The sequence below is a fragment of the Microtus pennsylvanicus genome, chromosome 21, assembly GCF_037038515.1.
Source record: "Microtus pennsylvanicus isolate mMicPen1 chromosome 21, mMicPen1.hap1, whole genome shotgun sequence".
Lineage (NCBI taxonomy): Eukaryota > Metazoa > Chordata > Mammalia > Rodentia > Cricetidae > Microtus > Microtus pennsylvanicus.
The window spans coordinates 33,210,981-33,232,806 of record NC_134599.1 but is presented as its reverse complement, the minus strand read 5'-3'; positions in this window follow the sequence as shown (position 1 = coordinate 33,232,806).

The following is a 21,826-nucleotide window of genomic DNA, read 5'->3' as shown; positions in this document are numbered from 1 at the left end:
GAGCAATCCCTGGGTTGCTGCTGCCAAGAATCAACACTTGGGCCTCACTAGGCCCTGGGCCAATGTGCTTCCATCCAGCTGGGGAGACCAACAGGCTGCTCTGGGTAGCAGGAGAAGGAAAGCCTAAGGGCAGAGAAGGCATCCAGGCCATCAGAATAGCCAGCTGCCAAGTGCTGGCCACAAGGCAAGAAGCCTTCCAGATTGGGAGCAGCTGTCAGTCAAAAGATGCAGCTGACACCACTGTGAGCAAATTATTCCTCTACATTTTTTATGTAAGTGCATGGCATATGAGTATCTTCCTTGTCTTTAGAGGGGATGCTGTCCTCTCAGCTCAGCTTGACCATTTGGGGTTCAGAAGTTGACTCTCCATGTTGGAAGTAGATATGGATGCTCCTTTGGGGTAGGTACCTGTATTTTATGTCAGCAAGAATGAAGCGTCCAGACCCTATGCTATTCTTCTAAGTAGTTCCCTTCCTGTGAGCCTAGCTCTGATAAGACCAAGTCTGATCCATGGCAGGTAAACTTACTGAGAGTCAGATAAAAGTCCCCAACTGCTATTTAGTCCAGTGCTGGTTGCTGTAATTGAGTGTCCTTTCCACATCCGTGGCTCATGCCCTGGATATTTATAGAGTTATAGTATACTGGGCATCAGATACTATGCCGACACTATTTCTACTTTTCTATTACTGTGACAAAACAGCATGATCAAGTCAACTTATGAAAGAAATCACTTTTGGTTTCAGAGGGTTAGAGTCCATGACAATAGAGCAATGGCATGGGGTCAGGGACAGCAGAGAGCTCACATGTCAAACCACAAGCAGGAGGCATGGCTAACTCAAAATGTCCCAGTCTTCTAAAACCCCAAGGCCTGTCCTGAATGACATGGCTCCTCCTAGGAGGCCACACCTCCTAATCCTTCCCAAACAGTTCCACCAACTGGGTACCAAGCATCCAAACATATGAAGCTGTGGGGGCCATTTCCATTCATACCACCATACTATGGTTACAAGAACTAATAATAATAATAGCAGTAGTCTCTTCCTTCCAAAAGTCTCATTATTTTAGGGGTGGAACACCCATGAGGACATTTAGCACAAGTGCTAATGGTTTTAGTGCAAATGCAGAGAAAGCTTGTGAGGGAGAGTTGAAGTCTCCCTAGGTTTGCAGCAGAGCAGGTAATGCTGGAGCCAAGCTCAGAAAATATGTAGCTAGGCACTTATACAGAACAAGTTCTAGAAAGAGAATAAGGAGGGAGAGTTGAAACCGATACTCAGAGAAGAAGAAATAAAAGCAAGACCCAAAAACTTAGACCAGGATGCATGTGTTAGATAGAGGTGAATATATAATCAAAGTTCACGAGTCAACATTATATATTAAATAAGCCATTATTCAGAAACATGCATAGAGCAGGGTTAGGACTTGATAACCACTAGAGGTTTGCAGAAGATTAAGCCTGTGTCTCCATGTTAGTTGTGAATGTCCCCCCACAGTCTCCTGTGCTTAAACACGTAGTGGGGAGCTAGTGCTGCTGAGCTGGGAGGCTTTAGAATCTTTATGAAGCAGAGTCTGCCTATAGAGGTGTCATCGGGGGCTGACCTTTGAGGGTTAGAGCTTGGCCATGTTTCTGGTCATTTCTCTGCTTCCTGTTGCCATGTTTTCTGTGGTGACATTGGAATCTCCCTGAAGCCACAAGCTAAAACATATCGTTATGTTTGTGTCTCGTATTATATCACAAAGATTTAAAACATAATTAATATATTCTCCTAGAAGCAGTGATTCAGAATTTGCTAGCAGTGTTCAAAACATCTTTATAGAATTCCTAAATAATAGAACTGACTGCAAATGGGAAGACGTTTGTGAGGTTAGTGTTCACAGGCACTTGAGAGTTGAAGTCGCTCAACACATAGGAAACCACCCCCCTCAGCAATAGATACTCTTTCTTATATATGAAGAATTAAGGTATATGGGACCTTTGTGTCCACAAAGATGCTTTGGTTGTTGTTAAATGTCTTTTAAAACACCTTTTTCAGTATAAATACTTAAAGGATAAGTCCTCGGGTCTTGGCCCTGAATTCCGGTGAGAGACTCCAGAAATTCCTCCAAGTGTCATCAGAACCAGAGTCTGCCTTGAGCAGGCCAGCACCTCTCTCCCTTCCCGTCCTCCCTCACCCCTCAGCTCCCACTAACTTCTTTCAGATGACAATTGCATCTCCTCCCAGGCTTCCATGGTGTATTACATACTTCTGAGATTTACCCCTATCTCAACTCCTGTTTCAGTCGGTGCAGCTCACCCAGCGGCCGATCCCAACCCTGCCAGACTACCCATCCTGCACAGCGGCCAGATCACATCTGATCGGAACGCACAGTGGGGGAAACAAGCAGCACCCATCAAGGATGCTGGTCAGAGAAATGGAGAGGAAGACTCTTGGGAAGAGAGGCTGGCACTTAAGAGCACAAAGGGGAGCTGAAAAGACAAGGAGTTCTTCTGTCCCTTTGTATCTCCCCTTCTCCTTTATCATCTTCCTCCCGCCTGGTTCTCTCAGCCTTTCTTTCTCAAGCTACCCTGCTGAATCTGCTGGCTTTCTTGGTTTGCTTCGCCTGGTCAGCCTCTCCCTTCTAGTTTTGCTTGGCATGAGGCTTAGGGTTTGCCAGGCATTTGTTCTTCTTTCCAGTCTCCAAGGCCTCTGTCTCAAATGCCCACGACCCAATGCTCGGAGTTGACCTATGTAAGAAAGGACCTGATTGACTCTGTTTTGAAAAACTTCTCCCAAATCAGGTGCCCTGCTCCCACCAGCCAGCTGGAGGGTGGAGGGAATGAAGGGGGGGGGGTCATTTCGTGGTCCTCTAAGTCCTTGCCAGAAGGGTGGTAAGCAAAATTCAGTTTACTGAAATGGATCTAGACCCCCCCCCCCCAAAGTATGTTATCTACAGCTATTTCACAACCAAGGCCATGCTCCGAAATAAGATGAAACTCTCTGGCTGTATCAGGGACCTGTATCCAATCTTCCTTGTTACTCCTTGTCTACAGGAGAGTCTGGGACAACCACTTAGGATACTTGACCTTGCAGTGTAGAACTGTCTCCTGGGAACATTTTAGTCCAGCCTCTTCTGCCTGAGCTAGGCTCTGTCTTTCATCAGTATGAAAAGTGACAGAGATAACGGTCTGGGACAACTGTATCCCTGAGGGAGGCTTCAAGTGGGCTGACGGCAGGAAGTCACTACTCAGAGCTTGTGTTACACAGGAGGGTCCATCCAAGAAGATGGAGAGGAGATGGGCTGAGGTGAATAACAGGCAGGAGGAAGAAATGCCAAGAGGTCTCTCAGTCAGGGCAGACTTAGAAGACTGGAGGAGATCAGGGTTGGCCTGGAACCCGAGTGAGAAAGAAAGAGGTGACTTCATAAGACCCATTTCAGCCTTCTCTCTCTATGAGGGTGACTTGGCCGGTGGGCGAGGCACTTGCCATTGTTTTTCCCCTTGCTTCTACCTTATCCAGGCTGTTCCCCAATGAGCACTGAGGAACTGCTCTGCTCTTTTGTCTGGGTTCTCTCTCCACAGAAGGAGAACGGCTTTCAGGGCAAACGAAAGTGAAGAGAGGACCACTCGTAGGCATGGTTGAGAAGATTTTTACCATAGACATGAGGGAGAGAGCAGCCAGAGGCATCTAGAAGGATCCAGACTAAACAAGGTCAGCAGAACAGATCAGGCTTGTGAGGGATGGGGAGTAAAAGAGGGAGAGAGGAGAGAAGGAGACAAAGAAGATCAGGAGGTTGAAATGACTGGTTTATATAGGAAAGAGAAGCTGAGGGGAGGGAAGGGAAGCACAGTGGGTGGAGAGGGTTAGGGTAGGGGCAGGGGTGAAGAGTGTAGACAAGAGCCAGGACTCTGCAACAGGTACCTGCGATGCTGATGCTGAGTGCCTGATGGCCAGCATCCGCTGGAATATGTTAATAGGCACCTCGGTTAGCCATCTGAATTGAGTTTCTTTGGGACCTAACACAGAACTTATTGGCCACTATACCTGAAAGGCCCAGGACACTGGACCATTTGCTTGACCACTTCCTTTCTTGCATGTACCTGGTCAGGGAGCTGGGTAACCCAAGTATTGTATTCGCAGGCTTTGCAGGATGCTTTCTATTTACATGGATCTTTTTTTCTCTAGTGCACTTGCTTTAGATTGGCCTTTCCTGGCGCTACATCTGTAAATGCTGGCCATGAAATCACATAGATTTGGGGGAAAGAATAGCAGCTGCCAGGTGTGTACTCAGTTGTACATCTGGAGTTAACTGGTATTGTTCAAAGACCTGCTATGAGAGGCCTTGGTATTAGTCCAGAGCCTATTAAAGCTAGACTTCAACAAATGACCACAGATTGGACAGGAAAGATGGGTCCATTGTGAAAGGCACACAACCAAAAAGACTATTGAGCACAGATCCCTGGGCTAGCCATTCAGCACAGTCTCAGACAGGGGGAACCTTTGTTCTAAGATACTCCTAGCACCGGGACTCTAACATATGCGATAGTGAGGAAGGAAACTCTAAGTTTCTTTCACCATAGCTTCTTTTGCAAGATATTAGATTTCACTGTGTAAAAACAGGTCACTGTGATTGATTTAATAAAAAGCTAAGTGGCCAATAGGTAGGCAGGGTTATAGGCAGGACTTCTGTAGAGAGAGAGCTCTGAGAAGAAGAAAGGCCAAGCCACCAGCCAGACACAGAGGAAGCAGGACATGCAGGAGGAGAGGTAAAGCCACATGCAGCACATAGATTATAGAAATGAGTCCATTTAAGTTATAAGAGCCAGTTAGAAGCAAGCCTAAGCTAAGGCCGGGCTTTCATAATTAATAAGAAGTCTCCGTGCCATTGTTTGGGAGCTGGCTGTCAGGACAGAGAAAGACTCGCTACAGCTTCACTCTACCCTCTCTAAATCCTCACTACTGAGTATTTTAGGGACTTCTGGCTTGGTTACTCCTTGACGGGCATGTGGAGGGTGGAGAGAGAGTCTCTGGGAGTGAACCATTTTCCTTTCATATACAAGAAGTTGATTTAATGCCTGTTCTCTCCCACTTGAAATTATTCTCCTAGGCAGTTATACGGGTTTTCCATCTGCTTTTATCATGGGCAACAGTTCTTCATGGCGACTTGCCCTTAAGGTCATGATATAAGTGGTCTTAGAGGTCCCTGTCTTGGGGAACATTTTCTTTTCCTTTGGGAAAAGATGGGATGTCTTCTGAGATCCTTTGTACCCTGGGGGCTTTTTAGAATCCGGAAGAGCCATGTGTCTTCTGTGTTCAGTTGCATCCCTCAGTGACCCAATGAAAGGTAAGTCAGCCGGCCTGTGCTCAGTGACGAGTCAGCCCCGCTGGGATTCACCTGACTTGTAGGCTCATCTGTGGGCCATTGACAGCTACATTTCTACGTTTCCCCAAAGAGCCCTTTTGGCACATGATTTCTATAATATAGAAATTCATCCCACAGAAGTAAAACTCAGTCCAAAGAAAATTACCCTAACTCCCACCATGCTAAAGGATCACTGCTAGTATTGTTCACATGTGTCTTCTCATGCATATGTATAATGTTTGTTTGCAAAACAAATAACGGAGTCATAAAACGCAACACTCTTCTGAAACGCCATTTCCAATCAAGGAATAAGCTGCACGTGTGGCTGTGCGTGCCATAGTCCGCGAGTCTACGGTGTCATTTTAAATGGCCTCATAGCGCTGCAAGGCCTGCCCATATTTCATTTGTTAGCCAATCATCAGTTGAGGACCAGGGCTTTCCCAGACTCAGATGCTGTTGTGCGTTCACTTCCAAGTGCTTTTGATTACAAGGCGTGGGTGATGCAGTCTTTGGGATAGAGCATGCACAGTTAAGGTCTCTACTGTATTATTACTACCAAATTCACCTTATCCACACCTCCACAGAAACTTAAGAGAAGGCCTGTCTTCCACTCTGTGACAGTGTTCGGCTTCCTCTCTGCTTCCAAGTACAAGTGGGTGGAAGAATCATCATGAAGAGGTGGGTAATTGGCTCCATCTCTAGCAGTCATGACTCTCCTTGGGCCCAAAACTCCTTTACAAAAATAATCCTGTGTTTCCAATACCAAGCCTCCTAAATGCTGGGATTAAAGGCCACCACCGCCTGGCTATACCTTTGAAGAGCTGATTCTGTTGAGGCTTGTCATGGGACTGGCATTGGGGCTGCAGTCTGCCTCAGGTTCCAAGTGACCAAACTGAGACCCAGAGAAGTTAAGTGCATTCCTGGATAAGATGGGGACAGGGACAGTCAGGGAGAAGCACCTGCAGCTCAGTTGTCAGGAGTCCAGTCAACGGTTAGGGGCATCATGGAAAGAGGACCCCATGACCAAAAGTTCCATTATTTGTAAGAATTTAAGAACTTATGCCCTGTGATCCCTTTCTCTGTTCCTCCATGTTTACAACACCCTTCCCCATCGTCATCAATGTAAAGGAGAGACAAGACGTTTTTGCAAACTGGGTCAGAGGAGGAGGTGGGAGTCTTAGGATAGGACCTTGAGGGCATGTAATTCCCTGAACTCAGAAATGGGTCATTCAGAGTCATTTTTAATGACTGCGCGCGCGCACACACACACACACACACACACAAACACACACACACAATGAATTTTGTTGTTTTTTCTTTTTGTTTTGTTTTCAAAACAGGGTTTCTCTGTATAACAGTCTTAGCTGTCCTGAAACTCACTTTGTAAACCAGACTGACCTCCAACTCAAAGAAAACCACCTGTCTCTACCTCCCGAGATCTGGGATTCAAGGCATGCACTACCACCACCCAGCTACTAAATGAAAATTTAAAAAAATAAATTCTGGGGATGGAACTCAGAGGTAGAGCATTTTCTAGCATACACAAGGCCCTGACTTCAGTCCCAGTGACACACACATGCACTTACAAAAGGGTTGGCGATTCCCAGAGGTCAATGAGGTGCTGCTGGAGGCTCTGAGGTCAAAGAGGTTTTCATATCAGAACTAAGATGGAATTTGTATTTCTACCCTCACCTCAGGAAGACACACTGGCATTTTCCAGATGCTGCACAGCCATGATCGCTCAAGAGACCCATTTCAGACGCAGACATCAGCATCCAGCTGTCCCTAAGCCACACACTAAGAAATTTGCAAAACTACAAAACAATGCCACACTGTTCCCATTGAATATGACTCCTGTGGAAAATACAGCTTTGTTTGTTTGTTTGTTTGTAAACAACATATTATTTATGCGACCATGTAATAGGTTTCTTTTGCTATAAATAGATGTAATGTTCCTCTCTTAGTTTCTAATGCAACAGATATCAAGAGAAGTAACCCATACAGTCAAATTTATTTGAGGCTTTCAGTATTTTGTAAACGTTGTTCTGAGACTAAAATCCCTGAGGAGTTTGTCACAGGAATGGGGATATTATCTGCCAGGTTGGTAATGGGGTCCCATCCCCCTACCCACCCAATTTCCATCTCTCTTTACTCCCGGAGCCTGTGTTCATGAATTTTGGGATTACTCTTAGCCCCAGATAATCCGTAAGTGTGGTTCCCAGAGGCCCTCCTTGCCTGCATGCTAATGAGGGCTGAGCAGCTGTGAGGAGACCAGAGCTTAATGAGTCGCTGGAACATCTTCTGCCATGGTGAGCACTGGAACATCTCCCACCATGGTAAGCGCTGGAACATCTCCCTGCCATGGTGAGCCCTGGAACATCTCCCACCATGGTGAGCAGGGCTCTCCCTTTTCGGCTTTAGAGAGGCCTACGCATCTCTCTTTCCATCTCAGAAATGACATATCTTCTTCCACACAGTTTGACCAACCCAACAACAAGCCCAGCTCAGCCCAGAGACCTTTCTTTAGAACCGAGGGAAGGTCCTGAGACAGAGCCCTCTTTCGGTATTAGCTGACCCCAATTGTCACCCTTCCTTGGACTAGGCAGCAAGTTGAGAGGAAAGGAAGGAGATACCATTTTCAGAAGGCACTGTAGGCTAAGGGCCCCAGTGCCTGTGAACCTCAGCTCAAAGAGCTCACCCTGGATCCCATGTGCGGCCTGAAACACATGAGTGAGATGCCGGCACCAAGGAAACTGTGCCGGCTGACTGTTGGATGTCAAAGAAACTGAGCCACTTCCAGATTGGGAGGGTGAAGTTCTAGAGGAGGCGAGGTTTGTGTGTGGGGTGGAAGCAGGAAAAGAGGACTCATGGGAGAGATACTATCACACTCACACAAACAATGACAGTATTGCATGTTTATTATTAGCACCAGTGCACAAATGCTTTGCCCCGCAATAACCCAATGAGGCTGGAGTGCTAGCAGGCATCAGCATCCCCTCTGCTTCTCATATAAGCAAGTAGACACTTAGTGAGCTGAGTTATTGGCCTCCTCAGAGGTGGGGGGCTGGACTCTGGCTCTGGAAGTCTTGCTCCCAGTTTAGAAGGGCAGGGGTTTAGTTTGGGGAGCAGCCAGAGTACAGGCAATTGGTTTGTATTGTTAGTTATTGCCATGGGTAAGGGAAATCGAGCAAGTCTTCTGAAATCCACGCGAGCCGATTATAAAACCTCTGCTTCACACACCACGGGTTTACAATGGTATCCATTTCCCATACGGTCCATCCAGGGGACACACCAGGAAGTGTGGGCAGTCTGGGCAAACATTCTTCCATCCTTTCGTGAGAGGGTGTGAGAACGCAGATCTGGTTACACCAGCCCTAAATCTCCGTTAGGCTAGACAGTCTGGCTGGCCTCCAGAAGGAGACCCCAGGAATCTCCACTGTAGCACCTGTGCTCAATCCCAAGTCAGTCCCGAAGAGCAGTTGGTGCCCTGGGCTCCTCTGGAGGGGACGCGGATGGAAATGAACAGATGATCCCTGGTCACATCAGCTTTCACGGGAGAAACTCAACCCGGCTCCACTTGGCTGCCTTGTCACCCTCGAGAGATTGGCGACCCTCCCAGATTCCTGACAGGCACCACGCTCCTGAGCACCTCACTCTTCTGCTCTTCTATGTTTGTCTCAGACTCAGCCACAGTGAGAAATATCCTAAAGACTCTTTCCCCTGTTGAGAAAGACATCTAGAGGTCAGAATGCATATGTAGAGGTCAGAGGGCAACCTAGATGCCAGTCTTCCACTCCCACCTTGCTTGAGACAGGGTTGAGACTCTCTACTGCCTGCTCTCCCTCTCCCCAAGACAGGGTTTCTCTAAGGAGCCTTGATTGTCCTTGAACTCACGCTGTAGACAAGACTGGCCTCGAACTCACAGAGATCTTCTTGCCTGGGCCTCTCAGGTGCCAGGACTGGATTAAAGCATGTACCACCACCATTAGGATCTCTCTTCTCTACGGCTGTTTATGCAGGCTAGCTGCTCCACTCTGTTTATGCAGGCTAGCTGTCCCACTGGCTTCTGGAAGTTCGCCAGTCTCCATCCCTCATCTTGCTAGAGGAATGTTGGGACAGCAGATACAAACTACTACAATTGGTTTATGTGGCCTGGGGATCTGAGCTCAGGTCATCTAGCTTGCAGGACAAGTGCTTTATCTACTGAGTGGTCTCTCCAGCCGCTGAATTTATCTATTAAGGATGTTCGTTCCCCGTTCCTTCCAGGGACTGGAAAACTCACTTGTACCTGGCTAAGCTAGGTCAGCAGAGATAGGGTGGAGGGGGGGGGCGGGGCTTGCAATGTTACAGGTTCCGGGCCAATCCCATAATACACAGAAATAGATTGGTCACGGAAGGGTAGTAATGTTGTTGCAGGAGTCTTTCATTCATGACATCACATAGCAGGTCCAATGCTGGGTTCTCCAGCAGGTAGGGCTGAGGCAGAACCAGCCCCGCCCATCTCTCCCTGGGGCTGAGCAGGATGGTGAGTATCGACTACCCAGACCTCCCGGCTGACCACGGGGGAGAAACTCACACTGAGTCGAGAGTCTGTCAAAGCAGGAGCTCTCTTTAGTGCAGCAGGCAGGAACTTATATAGGGCTGAGATGAGGGTGGGAGTCTTGAGATGGGATGAGTTGGAGTAAGCAATAAAAGCCAATAATATCCTGCCACGCCAGCAGTGGCTGGGCAGAGGCGGGCCTAGGTCAGGTTGTGCTGAGTCACTTCCTGTGCGGAAGTTATAACCTGAGACAGGTCTCCAAACTCGAGCTAGGCTCAGGAAGTGACACTGAGCCTCACTCCCTGGCCTCATGAGGCCCAACAGTCCAAGGGTGGCCCCCAGCAGAATTTTCTCACAAACAAGTTTAGGTGACTAAATATCTTCAAGCAGATTGGTCATACATGACCCTGCCCTCCAGTACACACTCTCCTGAGCTCCCACACTTCCTGTGCCACCACATCCTGTCCCAACATTCCAGGTAAGCTGACTGGGGTCCTCCTCAAGCTGCTTTATCTTGAAGGCTCTGTGGTTATATAAGTGATCTGCTCCTTCATTATATCATAGACTGTTAGAAGGCTCAAGATTCAATCAGTGGTTCCCTAGAGCAAGGAAAGACACTCTGAGGCATGTGTCCAAATCCTGCCCTACCTCCATCCCCCCGCTTTTTTTAAAGTAGGGTCAGGTAAGAACTGAATGTATGAATACATGTAAAGATGGAAACACTGCTTTTGTGAGCACTGCGTGACATCTGATGAAAGTGAGTGGCATTTGAACAGCACGAACCACAAGCTAAAAGGGCTAAGAGATGGTATGAAGCTAGGGATGACCGACGGTAGCATCACACAGCAGATCGAGAGCGTATGACCAAGGGCTTGAGAAATACAGATTTTCTATTTGAGGGGACCTTGTTCATCAAAACTTGCCCAGCAGAGAGAGAGAGAGACAGAGGCAGAGACAGAGAACAAGATGTGAGGTTTTGCACTGAGGAAATCCATCATGAAAGGTACAAAAAGAACAGTAGACTCTACCGTGTATGGGACACTTGATATCATGACTAAACTTCTACCTTGCAAGAGCCAGGGAGCCAGTGAATGTTCTGTGCATCAGGGACATGTTGTAAGGTTTGTAGTAGTCAGTACATGCAGCGTAACAAACACCCCAAATTTCACAGTAGTTTAATTTAAAAAAATGGTTTTGACTTGAGATCCTGTCAGCTGCACCTTTGTGTCCCATCTTGGTTTCAAATTGTGGAATCTATCTGGAACATGCTTCTTTGCTGTTGTCACAAATCATGTGCTCCTGGCTCTTCAAGCTCCTGTCCAGAAATGACACTTATCACATTGGCCAAAACAAGTTCTGCCACCACACCAGCTTTCAATGGGCAGGAACAGGTGATCCTCTCAGGAAGAAATCACAAATATTGGTAAATAACAATGAAACTACCCAGGGGGATTTAAGATTCTTCCTAAGCCTGTGATCACATGACTTTCCTGGGAACAGGGATCATCACCCACTCTTACAAATTAGTCTTTAGACTATGGAACTTGAGAATTTGCTGTGAGATCACTGTGGCTCTTCCTCCAGAGTCAGGGTGTCTCCATTAGCTGCTCAGAAGGAAGGGGTTCCTTTGAGCCCCATCTTCCCCCCCAACCCCTCCCCGAATCTCAGAAAAGAACTTACTGCTCCTGGTGTAGAGTTTCTCAGGCCTTTTGGACAAGGTGAGCCTGTGTGGTTCTCCATTTTGCCTAGTTTCATAATTTTGTAACCTGCTGTGATTTCTGGCCTATTGATTAATGGGTCTCTCTCTCTCCCTCCACCACCAGCGACCTTAATCTTTTCTTAATTGCTTTAATGGCTGTTCAGCTTCCCTCTCATACCTTCCCCCCACAATGTTGTTGTTGCTAAGCTTTTGTGCCCTAACTTCATTCTCCTACCGGGACCACGCGAACCAATGAAAGGTGAATTCTGTCTTCCCCTCATTTTTTTGCTCTTGATTTATTTCTTCTTTGGCTGTTTTTGCATTTCACAACTGCTGTAGGGGTATTGTCTGAGATAATTAAACAAAACTAGAAAAAAATAAACAAAATGGAATGAAGGAAGGTCAAAGCCAAGGTTTCCTCTGCCCAGCCTGACCCCAGCGTACTCCATTCACATCAAGTCTGAATGTGAACTACCCTCTCTGTTTCTTGTCCTGCAAGTCTGAATGTGAACTACCCTCTCTGTTTCTTGTCCTACAAGTCTGAATGTGAACTACCCTCTCTGTTTCTTGTCCTGCAAGTCTGAATGTGAACTACCCTCTCTGTTTCTTGTCCTACAAGTCTGAATGTGGACTACCCTCTCTGTTTCTTGTCCTACAAGTCTGAATGTGAACTACCTTCTCTGTTTCTTGTCCTACAAGTCTGAATGTGAACTACCCTCTCTGTTTCTTGTCCTACAAGTCTGAATGTGAACTACCCTCTCTGTTTCTTGTCCTACAAGTCTGAATGTGAACTACCTTCTCTGTTTCTTGCCCTACAGATTCAGCCGCCAGGCAAGCAGACACTCTTCCATGCTGTAAATGCGAGGGGAACCTTCTGGAAGCCAGGCTCAAGTAGGCTGATTTCCACCTGCCTACTTTGGAATGTTGTCCCTTCTTAGGAATGTCATTTCAGGAGTTTCTTCAACTATGCATCATTTCTTTCCTCATTTACAGATCATTTGCCAGGGATACTGCATACCTACTGTGTGCTGGCCCTGTGTGAGAACCCACAAGATGGACTCACTTACGAATTGTACCGATTGAGGCAGCAGAGCACACAGCAAAGCCAAGCACTGGGAATCCATGAGAGTGCTGGATAAGCACACACTGTACTTCCTGTGGTGAGAGGCAATAGGAGGTTGGATGGGAGAGATAAAGAAGATTAAAGAGGGTTTTCTTGAGGTGACCAGCACTCAGGAATGAGAAGAGTGAGGGCATAGATTGAGAACCCTGACTTCCATGTGCCCAGGCTTCATCACTATGACTTCCCTATTAGCTGTGGTATACAACCGCTTTGCCTTGTATACCAGGTTCAAGGCCTGCCTGCAGCACTTGGGCCCCCCTTTCTTGGAGGTCTCCAAAATTCTGAAAGGGTCTGGAGGATCCTTTAGTGTTTATCATTCTACTAAAGAAATTTTGTCTTTCTACAAATAATACATAATACTGCCATGGACTACAGTCATATGTGATGAGCTGAGCAAGATATAAGAGCACATTCTTACCCACCTAATAATCCAAGCTTAATACCCTGAACCCACACAATGGTAAGAGAGAACCAGTTCCCACAAGGACAGAAATGGTTAGCAGGTTCATGTGGAGGTGGAGGTCTCTACTCTCATCGATAAACTTTTCCAAGAGGCACAGAGAGAAGCTATGCAGTAAGTGTTTGTGTCCATAAATTAAGATTTTTCAGCTGGGCTCTGAGAGATGCAAGTTCAAATTCAGTCTCTTCAAAACTGCCTCATAGGAGGGAGTTGTTTAAGAATCTTTCCACCCCTCCCCAAATGCATTGGCCTCCTTATGATACTTCAGAAAATATTTTACATGCAATCTTCAAAATTTTATGTAAAAATAGCCAAGTAGGTATCACTAGCATGAAAGCCCAACAGCATATCATGGTTACCTCACCTACTATGCTTAAAGCAGTGGCGTTAACTCAGAGCTGAAACTGCCCTCTCATCCTTCTCCTCCTTCTTCCCCAGTGACGGCCAGTGTCTTCAATTGGTGTTTATCATTCTAGCAAAGAAATTTTACTGCATATCTTTCTATATGTCATTGGCTACAGTGGTATCTGGTGAGGTGAGCACTTTCTGACTTTCCTAATAACCCAAGTTCAATACCTTGAACCCACACAATGGAAAAAGAGAATCAATTATCACAAGCTGCTCTCTGAATTACATATGTGTGCATACACTTACACACACACACAATAAAAATAAATAAAATGTAAATAAATTATGCTATGGGTCCCTTATTTCTGGAGAAGAGGTCAGACTCTGTTTAGGGCCAGAAAGTAGCATTTTAGATCTTATAACCTATTGCAAAAATTTGTCTCTATTTACCCCCTTGATTCCACCCCTGCGGAAACGAGCACACAGCTAGTACGTCATTTAATAGCGTGTGGTTGTGTTCCTGCAAAAACAACAACAACAAACTACTAAGCCATGCAATGTCGTGTATCACAGAAACATGCTTCACTTCCCCCTCAACCTGTCTTAGCAACAGTCTATGCAACAGCTGGCCAGAATCTGGTGGTTTGGTGGCCACTTTCCTTTCGTGACAAATGGTGTAGCTGTGGGAGTCTTTGAGCATCCTCTAAATTCAAGTATCCTTGAGTTTTCATCCGAACCTTTGCTTCTCACTGTTCGTGGACCTGTGGTGTCATAGGATGAAGGATTGCATGATCACTGTCCAGTATCCCATACTCCGGGAATCCTTGTGGGCCACATCCCGCCACTTGTGCCAGTGGAGTGTGGAGAGTTGATCCCTTGCTTTTGTTTCAATTTGCACTTCCCTAAGAGGTAGGAAGTCTCTGAATGTTTATTGCCAGATATCTTTTATAATGAATTTCCTTTTTCTATGAAATTGCCATTTTCTAATTAGTTTGTAAGTGTTCCTTAGATAAACCCTCCTGTTTATTTATTTTAATTCTGAGTCACTAGACGTGTGCGCAGGTCAGAGGATGAACTGGGGAGTCAGTTCTCTTCTTCCACCGTCTAGGTCCTGGGGATAAACGCAGGTCATCAAGGTTGCCAGCAAGAGTCTTTACCCACCGGATCATCCTGCCAGCTCCTACAAGAACCTTTCTCAGCTCCATTTTCCTCATCTACAAACAGAACTATGAATAGTAAGGCTCAGTGAGAAGGAGGTTCATCATGCCGAAATTCAGATAGAGAAACCGTGTTCCCAGAATTCCTCTCCAGGAGCCCCTTGTATCTGCCTGGAGGAATAATGGACCAGACGACATAGAAAGGGGACTTGGACACGGCTATAAACAACGAAGGACTGGTAGGCTTCCCCGCCACCTGAGCAAAGGGAACATATAAAAACCAAAGCCCAAAGACACCGAAGAAACCAAACAGAGGTGCTGGAGGAGAGAGCTCCCTGAGGTGATGTTGACTGTGAATCGGGTGACACGCGCGCTTCTTCTAAAGTCTCAGAAATGTACGGAAGAACTCTTGGCCCCAAAAGAGGTGCCAGGGTACGTGCTTGGGTAGGAATGGACAAGAAAGCAGTGCGCGTGCGTGTGAACGACACTGGCAGCGTCCAGCTGGGCTTGGAAGGGGTGATTCAAGCCCATAGCTGTTTGCTGGGTCTGCCCCTGTCATTTGCTGTACTCGGTCCTTTCTGAACAGGTCTCCATTCCACTCTGGGGCAGCCTCCTGAGGCCATAATAAAGCCTCCATGCGACTGGAAAGACTATTGGATCGGAAAACTACGTTTCTAGGATCACACAGCCAGGAAACAGTAGAGCAAAGATTGAGATAGATGTGTCTGACAAGACCTCCCATTTTAAAAAGAGAAGGGGGGGGGGGGTGGGACAGGAGCAGAGGGGTTGAGGAGACACACTGAACAGCAGGAGACAGGTGGTGAGGGCCAGAGAGGAAAGATACATGGGTCTTTCCTGAAGCTCTGTGTTTAGGGAAGGGAAGGCAGAGCCACAGAATCCCCAGCTGCTTCCAGATGCCATTGCCAAATTCAGCAAATAATTATACAGGACACCCCAGTTAAATTTGAATTTTTGATAAACAGTGACTAATAATCATAATTATGCTCCATGAAATACATAGGACGTATTTACACTCAAGAAAACCACTTGGTATTGATCTGAAATTCAAGTTTAACTGGTTTTCCATCTTTAATCAGAACCCCCTCCTAGCAGGGTATCTGGAGTCTGCAGTCTCTGGAGAGAAGGGCAGCTCCTTTCTTCCTTCGTTGTGCTTGGGATCTTAGAGCCAACATGCCATCCTTTCAGTGCATGTGCCCCGCCCCCAGCCTCTGAAGATGCCAGGCAGCACACGGCAGGAAAAAAGGACATAAAATCCTCTGTAGATGCTATCTATGTGCTGGTTGCCCAGCAGGGTCTGGAGGGCACAGGAATGGTGAGAAAGTTTGGGATGTCCCTCTCCACTTCTTTAGTTTTCCCCTTTCTTTTCCAACCGGGTCTTCTTGAACCTGGGAGCATTTGATAAGTTGTTCCTCGCCAAGTGACTCAGTGTGGAATTTTCCCAGGAGAACTTGCAATGGACAGGAAAGAGCCCGAAGCAGAGTGCTTTACAAAGGCATAGCGTTAGCATGGTGGAGTCCTAGACCTGCTGGCAAGGGTTAGAGGCACATCTGGCAACAGAGGGTCTTTTTGGAACTTCTCCCAGATGTATCCATGGTGCCGCCACTGAGGCTACTGGCCCTATGAACCCTGGAGGAATCCGTAATTGAATATAAGGATATACAGCATCGCACTAAATAAAATATCCGCACCCGCAACAAAGCTCTCTGAGATCTTCCTGCTTCAGGCTGCTCCCTCTTATCCTATTGAGGGCCTGACAAGCTTCTATTGTGCAGACATCACCAGTACTGAAGCACTCCGAGAGTCTCGGCTCTTCTGATTCTAGCCTTTCTCCACTTGGAGCTGACAGGTCTAAGCAGTGCTAAGAGGCCAGCTCCCAGAGAGGGGAGCTCCAAACCGGGCTCTTCACACACGTCCCTGGCCTTGGCTCATTGTGGCTCCATCCTAGGAGTATCAGGGCTCCCACCCGACCCTCCCACATTTGAACAGCCGCCATGTGCCGTTTCCATGACAACTGGAAGCATTGCTGTAGCCTCACACACCTTTAACACAATTCTCTTGCCCCCCGCCCCAGACATTTTACCCCCACCCAGGATTCTTAAGACTGTCTTCCAGCTATATTGGGGATACACATACTGTGCTTAGCAGATGTCCTTTCTGCCGACTTCTAAGAATTTTAGTACCAGCTTAATTTGGGGGCATCAATGAAGGGCCTTCCCTTTGGCTGTGGGTGTTTAAAATATTCCTATGATGAGTAGAAACGCAAGAGTGTGGCAATTATAGGAGTCGTTGGTGGAGCAGAAGCTGCAATAGGCACTCAGAGATGGGAGGGGAGAACTTGGCCCAAAGGCCTGTATGTGGAGAAGTGATTATTCTTCAAGTAGGAGTTAATGAGGAGGCAGATCTCCAAATATTTCATATGCGGATTACAGCCAATTATTGGATTATACCGGAGGCCAGCATGCTGGCTCCCCTCTGGCCATCCCCACATCATGAACACACAAATGGTAAGAAATAAGGAACCAAAGAGGGAGGCCCAGCCAAAGGGAATGAGGAGTGGAAGCCTGGGGAGGAAGGCTCCTCTCCTTCAGCTCCTCAGCTTCCTCAGTTCACAGCACCAGTCTGGGGACCACTCCCCAGGCACAGATGTGCCAAGTTCAGAGTTCCCTTCAATGCCAATCCAGCATGTCTGCTTTGTATGCCACAACATGAAAGGAACGTAACTTCCCATATTGGGGGGGGGGAATCCCAATAAACACAGGGTTAGAAAACTCTAACATTTGGCTTTTTTAGGGCTTGGCAAAATAATCATGTTTTATTGATTTAGAAAGAGAAAGTCTTAGAACCTATGTTGGGATCTAAGTCCAGGAGTAAAATAGATAATGTTTCTTGGATATAGACTCCTGGATGTTTGGGACTTGGTCTGTTCTTTGACCTTCCGGGAGGTTCAGGAATTGCTAGAAAATCCCCTGTGCCCACCTAGAAGCCTCAAGTGATTGCCCAAGGGCCATAGGGGTGAGTGAGTGTTCTCCACCAAGCCTAGCCTGTCCTTTCTCTTCTTCATCGTCCCTCACACTCTTCTCAGCTCCTTTCTTGACTGTGGAGTCAAAGGGCAGTTTACACGTCAGGTTGTCCACAGACTCCTGTAAGCAGCTGTAATCAGAGAAGTCTCCAGCAATCTGTTTTCCATGGCTTTGGGTAGAAAAGGAAAGATTTGTTTTAGTCATAGATTCTAAAATGCAACCCAGGGCTACGGCTCCCCACAAGACGGCCCCTGTGGAAGAAGGATGGGGAAAGCAGAGCACTGGGAGCTAATGTCCCTATGGGGTGTCCTGTTGGGAGATTCTGGGACCAGTCCCTCAGGGTAGGATGATTTCCCTGGGACTATTTGTCCTGATCATCCAGTGTGTCCACCAAGTGCCCTCAAATGAATGGTGTGGAAATGAACTGAGACTTTTTTAAGTTCTGCAGCAAAGGCCAGCTCCTTTTCTAGAGGAGAACAGAGCTTTCAAAGAGTCATTAACCTGAAACTTCGTGGCTCTTCTATGCATTCCAACCTCTGTCCAGACACTACACACACACACATATTACACCCACACACACTACACACACACACCAGACATACCCACCCACCCACACTACACACACACACACCACATAACACATATAAACACACACCACAAATATACACACACATGCAAATACCACACATACCCACCCACCTTACACACATACACACATAAAAACACACACCACACAAACACACTACACACACACATGTACACACGCCTCTCTAGCAGGGCTTCCTATAATCTTGTTCACTTTGGACCTATTTCACCTTGACTTTTAGATGTTATCTGCCTCCTACCTATTCACAGTGCTGGGCCCTTTTTGCTCCTTCAGGCTCCTGTCTCTTGGTAGCTCTCCATGGTAGATGCTCCTTTGTCCTTGAAGATATCAAAGTCTTGCAAAGATATAGACATATCAGTCCTTTAGCCCAACAACTTCCCAAATTGAATGTGGCAAGTTTAGTTGTTAGGTTACTTCGATTTTTTGGATTGTGTATGTTCTTTTTTCTCTTCTACTTTAGTTGGAACTCAACACTGTTGCGTGCCTTTGAACTACTTAGCCACACCACCTCCCCTGGGTCTCGACTCTTGTTCTCTCTTTATGTTGGCTTTTACAAACAACACCCCATGTGTTCCACCACAACCTTCCACCTGACACTTTCTCTATCCCACGTTTGTTGCTGCTCATACTCCTGGCTGCTCCTAAGACGCACAAGTCGCTGTATCCTAGCACGATGAAATTCAGCAAGTTAGGAAAGCTTTTGGGGGTGTTAAGATTCGGTATCTCAGAAGGGTAACCACAAAGTAAACACCAACCACCAGGCCTGTCCTCATGTCATCTCTTTGTTCATTTTCTTTTTTTTTTGGTTTTTCGAGGCAGGGTTTCTCTGTGGCTTTGGAGCCTGTCCTGGAACTAGCTCTGTAGACCAGGCTGGTCTCGGACTCACAGAGATCCGCCTGCCTCTGCCTCCCGAGTGCTGGGATTAAAGGCGTGCACCACCATTTCATTTTCATAGTGGTTAGAATCCGTGACCCTGAACTCAGTCCGAGTTTTCCAGTACCTGAAGATATCACCCCTGCCGGAGGCAGTGACCCTGCTCCTCACCTGGACCCCATCACCTTCATTCCAAGCAGTGCGGGGTACAGAGAATTGAGCTCCCAGGCAAGCTCAGGATGGGGCCTTAGTTCATTGCCACCGTCAGAAGCAGACCTGGGGAAACCAAGTCAGGTTCCAAGTCGGGTCTGGAGCAGGAAGTTCTGGATGGTGGACCAGTCAAAGAGATGGAGTGTGATAGATTCTACACATTTGGACAGTGAGCCTGCTAGTGAGCAGGGTTTCTGTGTGTCAGCCTTCAGGAATGTTCTCCCCAGCCACAAATGGACACCCGGAGAAGTGAGCAGCCAGGGTTAGCCAGCCACAGCCAGACTAGATGAATCAGAGAAGAGTCACCAGCGAGGGGCCTAACTGATGCCACAGATGGGAATTAAGTTGCTGCAGGAGGAGGACTGGCTTCCAAACAAGTGGAAATGCCCCTGCCATTGGTGTTTTTTAAGTTAAAATGCAGTTGACAATTCAGATGTTGGAAATCAGTTTCCTGTGCTTTTCTCGGCATTTCTGAGGATTCAGGGGAACATGGCTGCAATACCTGATTAGGGTTGCCAATGTTGCGAATGAAAATACGGGACACCCAGTCAAATCTGAGCCTCAGACAAAGGGATGAATACTTTTTAGCTTAATATGTGCTTATATTCCAAATTATTTCTTGTTTATCTGAAACTCAAATTGAACAGAGCTGGTAAGAGTGTAAGGGGAGAAAGGCAACTTCCAAAGGCCTGCTCACCCTAAAGTGCATCCCCTGGCACCAGGGAGAGGCCAGTGGGCAAGAGCATCTGCAGCATGGGCACATGAACACAAACCATCCCAAGCCGATGTTAAAAATCTAGCAGTGGCCATGCATGCACCTGAGACCCCAGAGTTAGAGAAAGCAGAGGAAGAAGGACTGCTGGGGCTTGCTGACTGACAGCCTAGCTCCAGCTTCAATGAGAGACCCTGTCTGCGGGGAATAAGGCACAGAGTAATGGAGCAGGATGCCCGGTATCCTTCTCTGTCCTCCGGGCGAGCACAGGAGCATGTGTGTGAGCACACCATACCACACACACACACCACATACACACACCACATACACACACCACACACACACACACACCACATACACACACACACCACACCACACACACACCACATACACACACACACACCACATACACACACACACACACACACCACATACACACACACACCACACCACACACACACACCACATACACACACACACACCACACACACACACCACACACACACACCACATATACACACACACACCACATACACACACACACACCACATACACACACACACACCACATACACACACACACACACACACACCACATACACACACCACATACACACACACACACACACACCACATACACACACACACACCACATACACACACACACCACACACACACACCACACACACACACACACACACCACATACACACACACACACCACATACACACACACACACACCACACACCACATACACACACACACACCACATACACACACACACACCACATACACACACACACACCACATACACACACACACACACCACATACACACACACACCACATACACACACACACCACATACACACACACACACCACATACACACACACACACCACATACACACACACACCACATACACACCACACCACACACACACACACACACACACACACCACACCACACACACACACCACATACACACACATGCTAAAAGAACAGCAACAATATTTCATTACCATAATGACGCGCACTAAAGCACCTACTCTGTGTCTGGTATCATGTCTGGTGCTAAGGACTGACCTCAGTGAACCCAGTCCCAATGGGGAGGCAGAGGAGCAAATCAACCATTGAAACAGAAGGAGGTACAGGCATGAATAACAATGAATGAGGCTGGATCCAAAGAAATCAGAGCAAGAAATCCTATTTCAGAGAGGGGAACTGGCAGAGGTCACCCCCAACATAAAAACACCATCTTTCTTTGTGTCTGCATCAGAGGTCTCCATGAGGCCCTCTCAGTCCATTCTCTGTTGCGGTATCTTCTGTCCATCAACAGCCCACCCAAGCTCCTGACATCTGTCAGTACCAGCCTCTCACAGGATGGGAAAACAAAGGTCATCTGCCCTTGATGGATCCCTAGTCATGGTGACCATGTTCACTCTAGCACTGGGGATATCGCAAAGAGGCAGTGTTGGAGGGGATCATGCCACATCACTGAGTCTATTATGAAAGCTGATTGTTAGAAATGACTTTATTTTGGGGCCAAAGTCTCCATTAGTGTGTTGAGTGACTTGGATCAACTCTCTGAACCTCCGAGTCTCATATTCTTCACCTGAAGAGAAGTGACATTAATAACAATACTTGTCTCGCAGGCTTGTTCTGAGATGCTAATGGAGCAGCCAGCACTTGGGAACCCATGAAGTGTCATGTAAATGTGA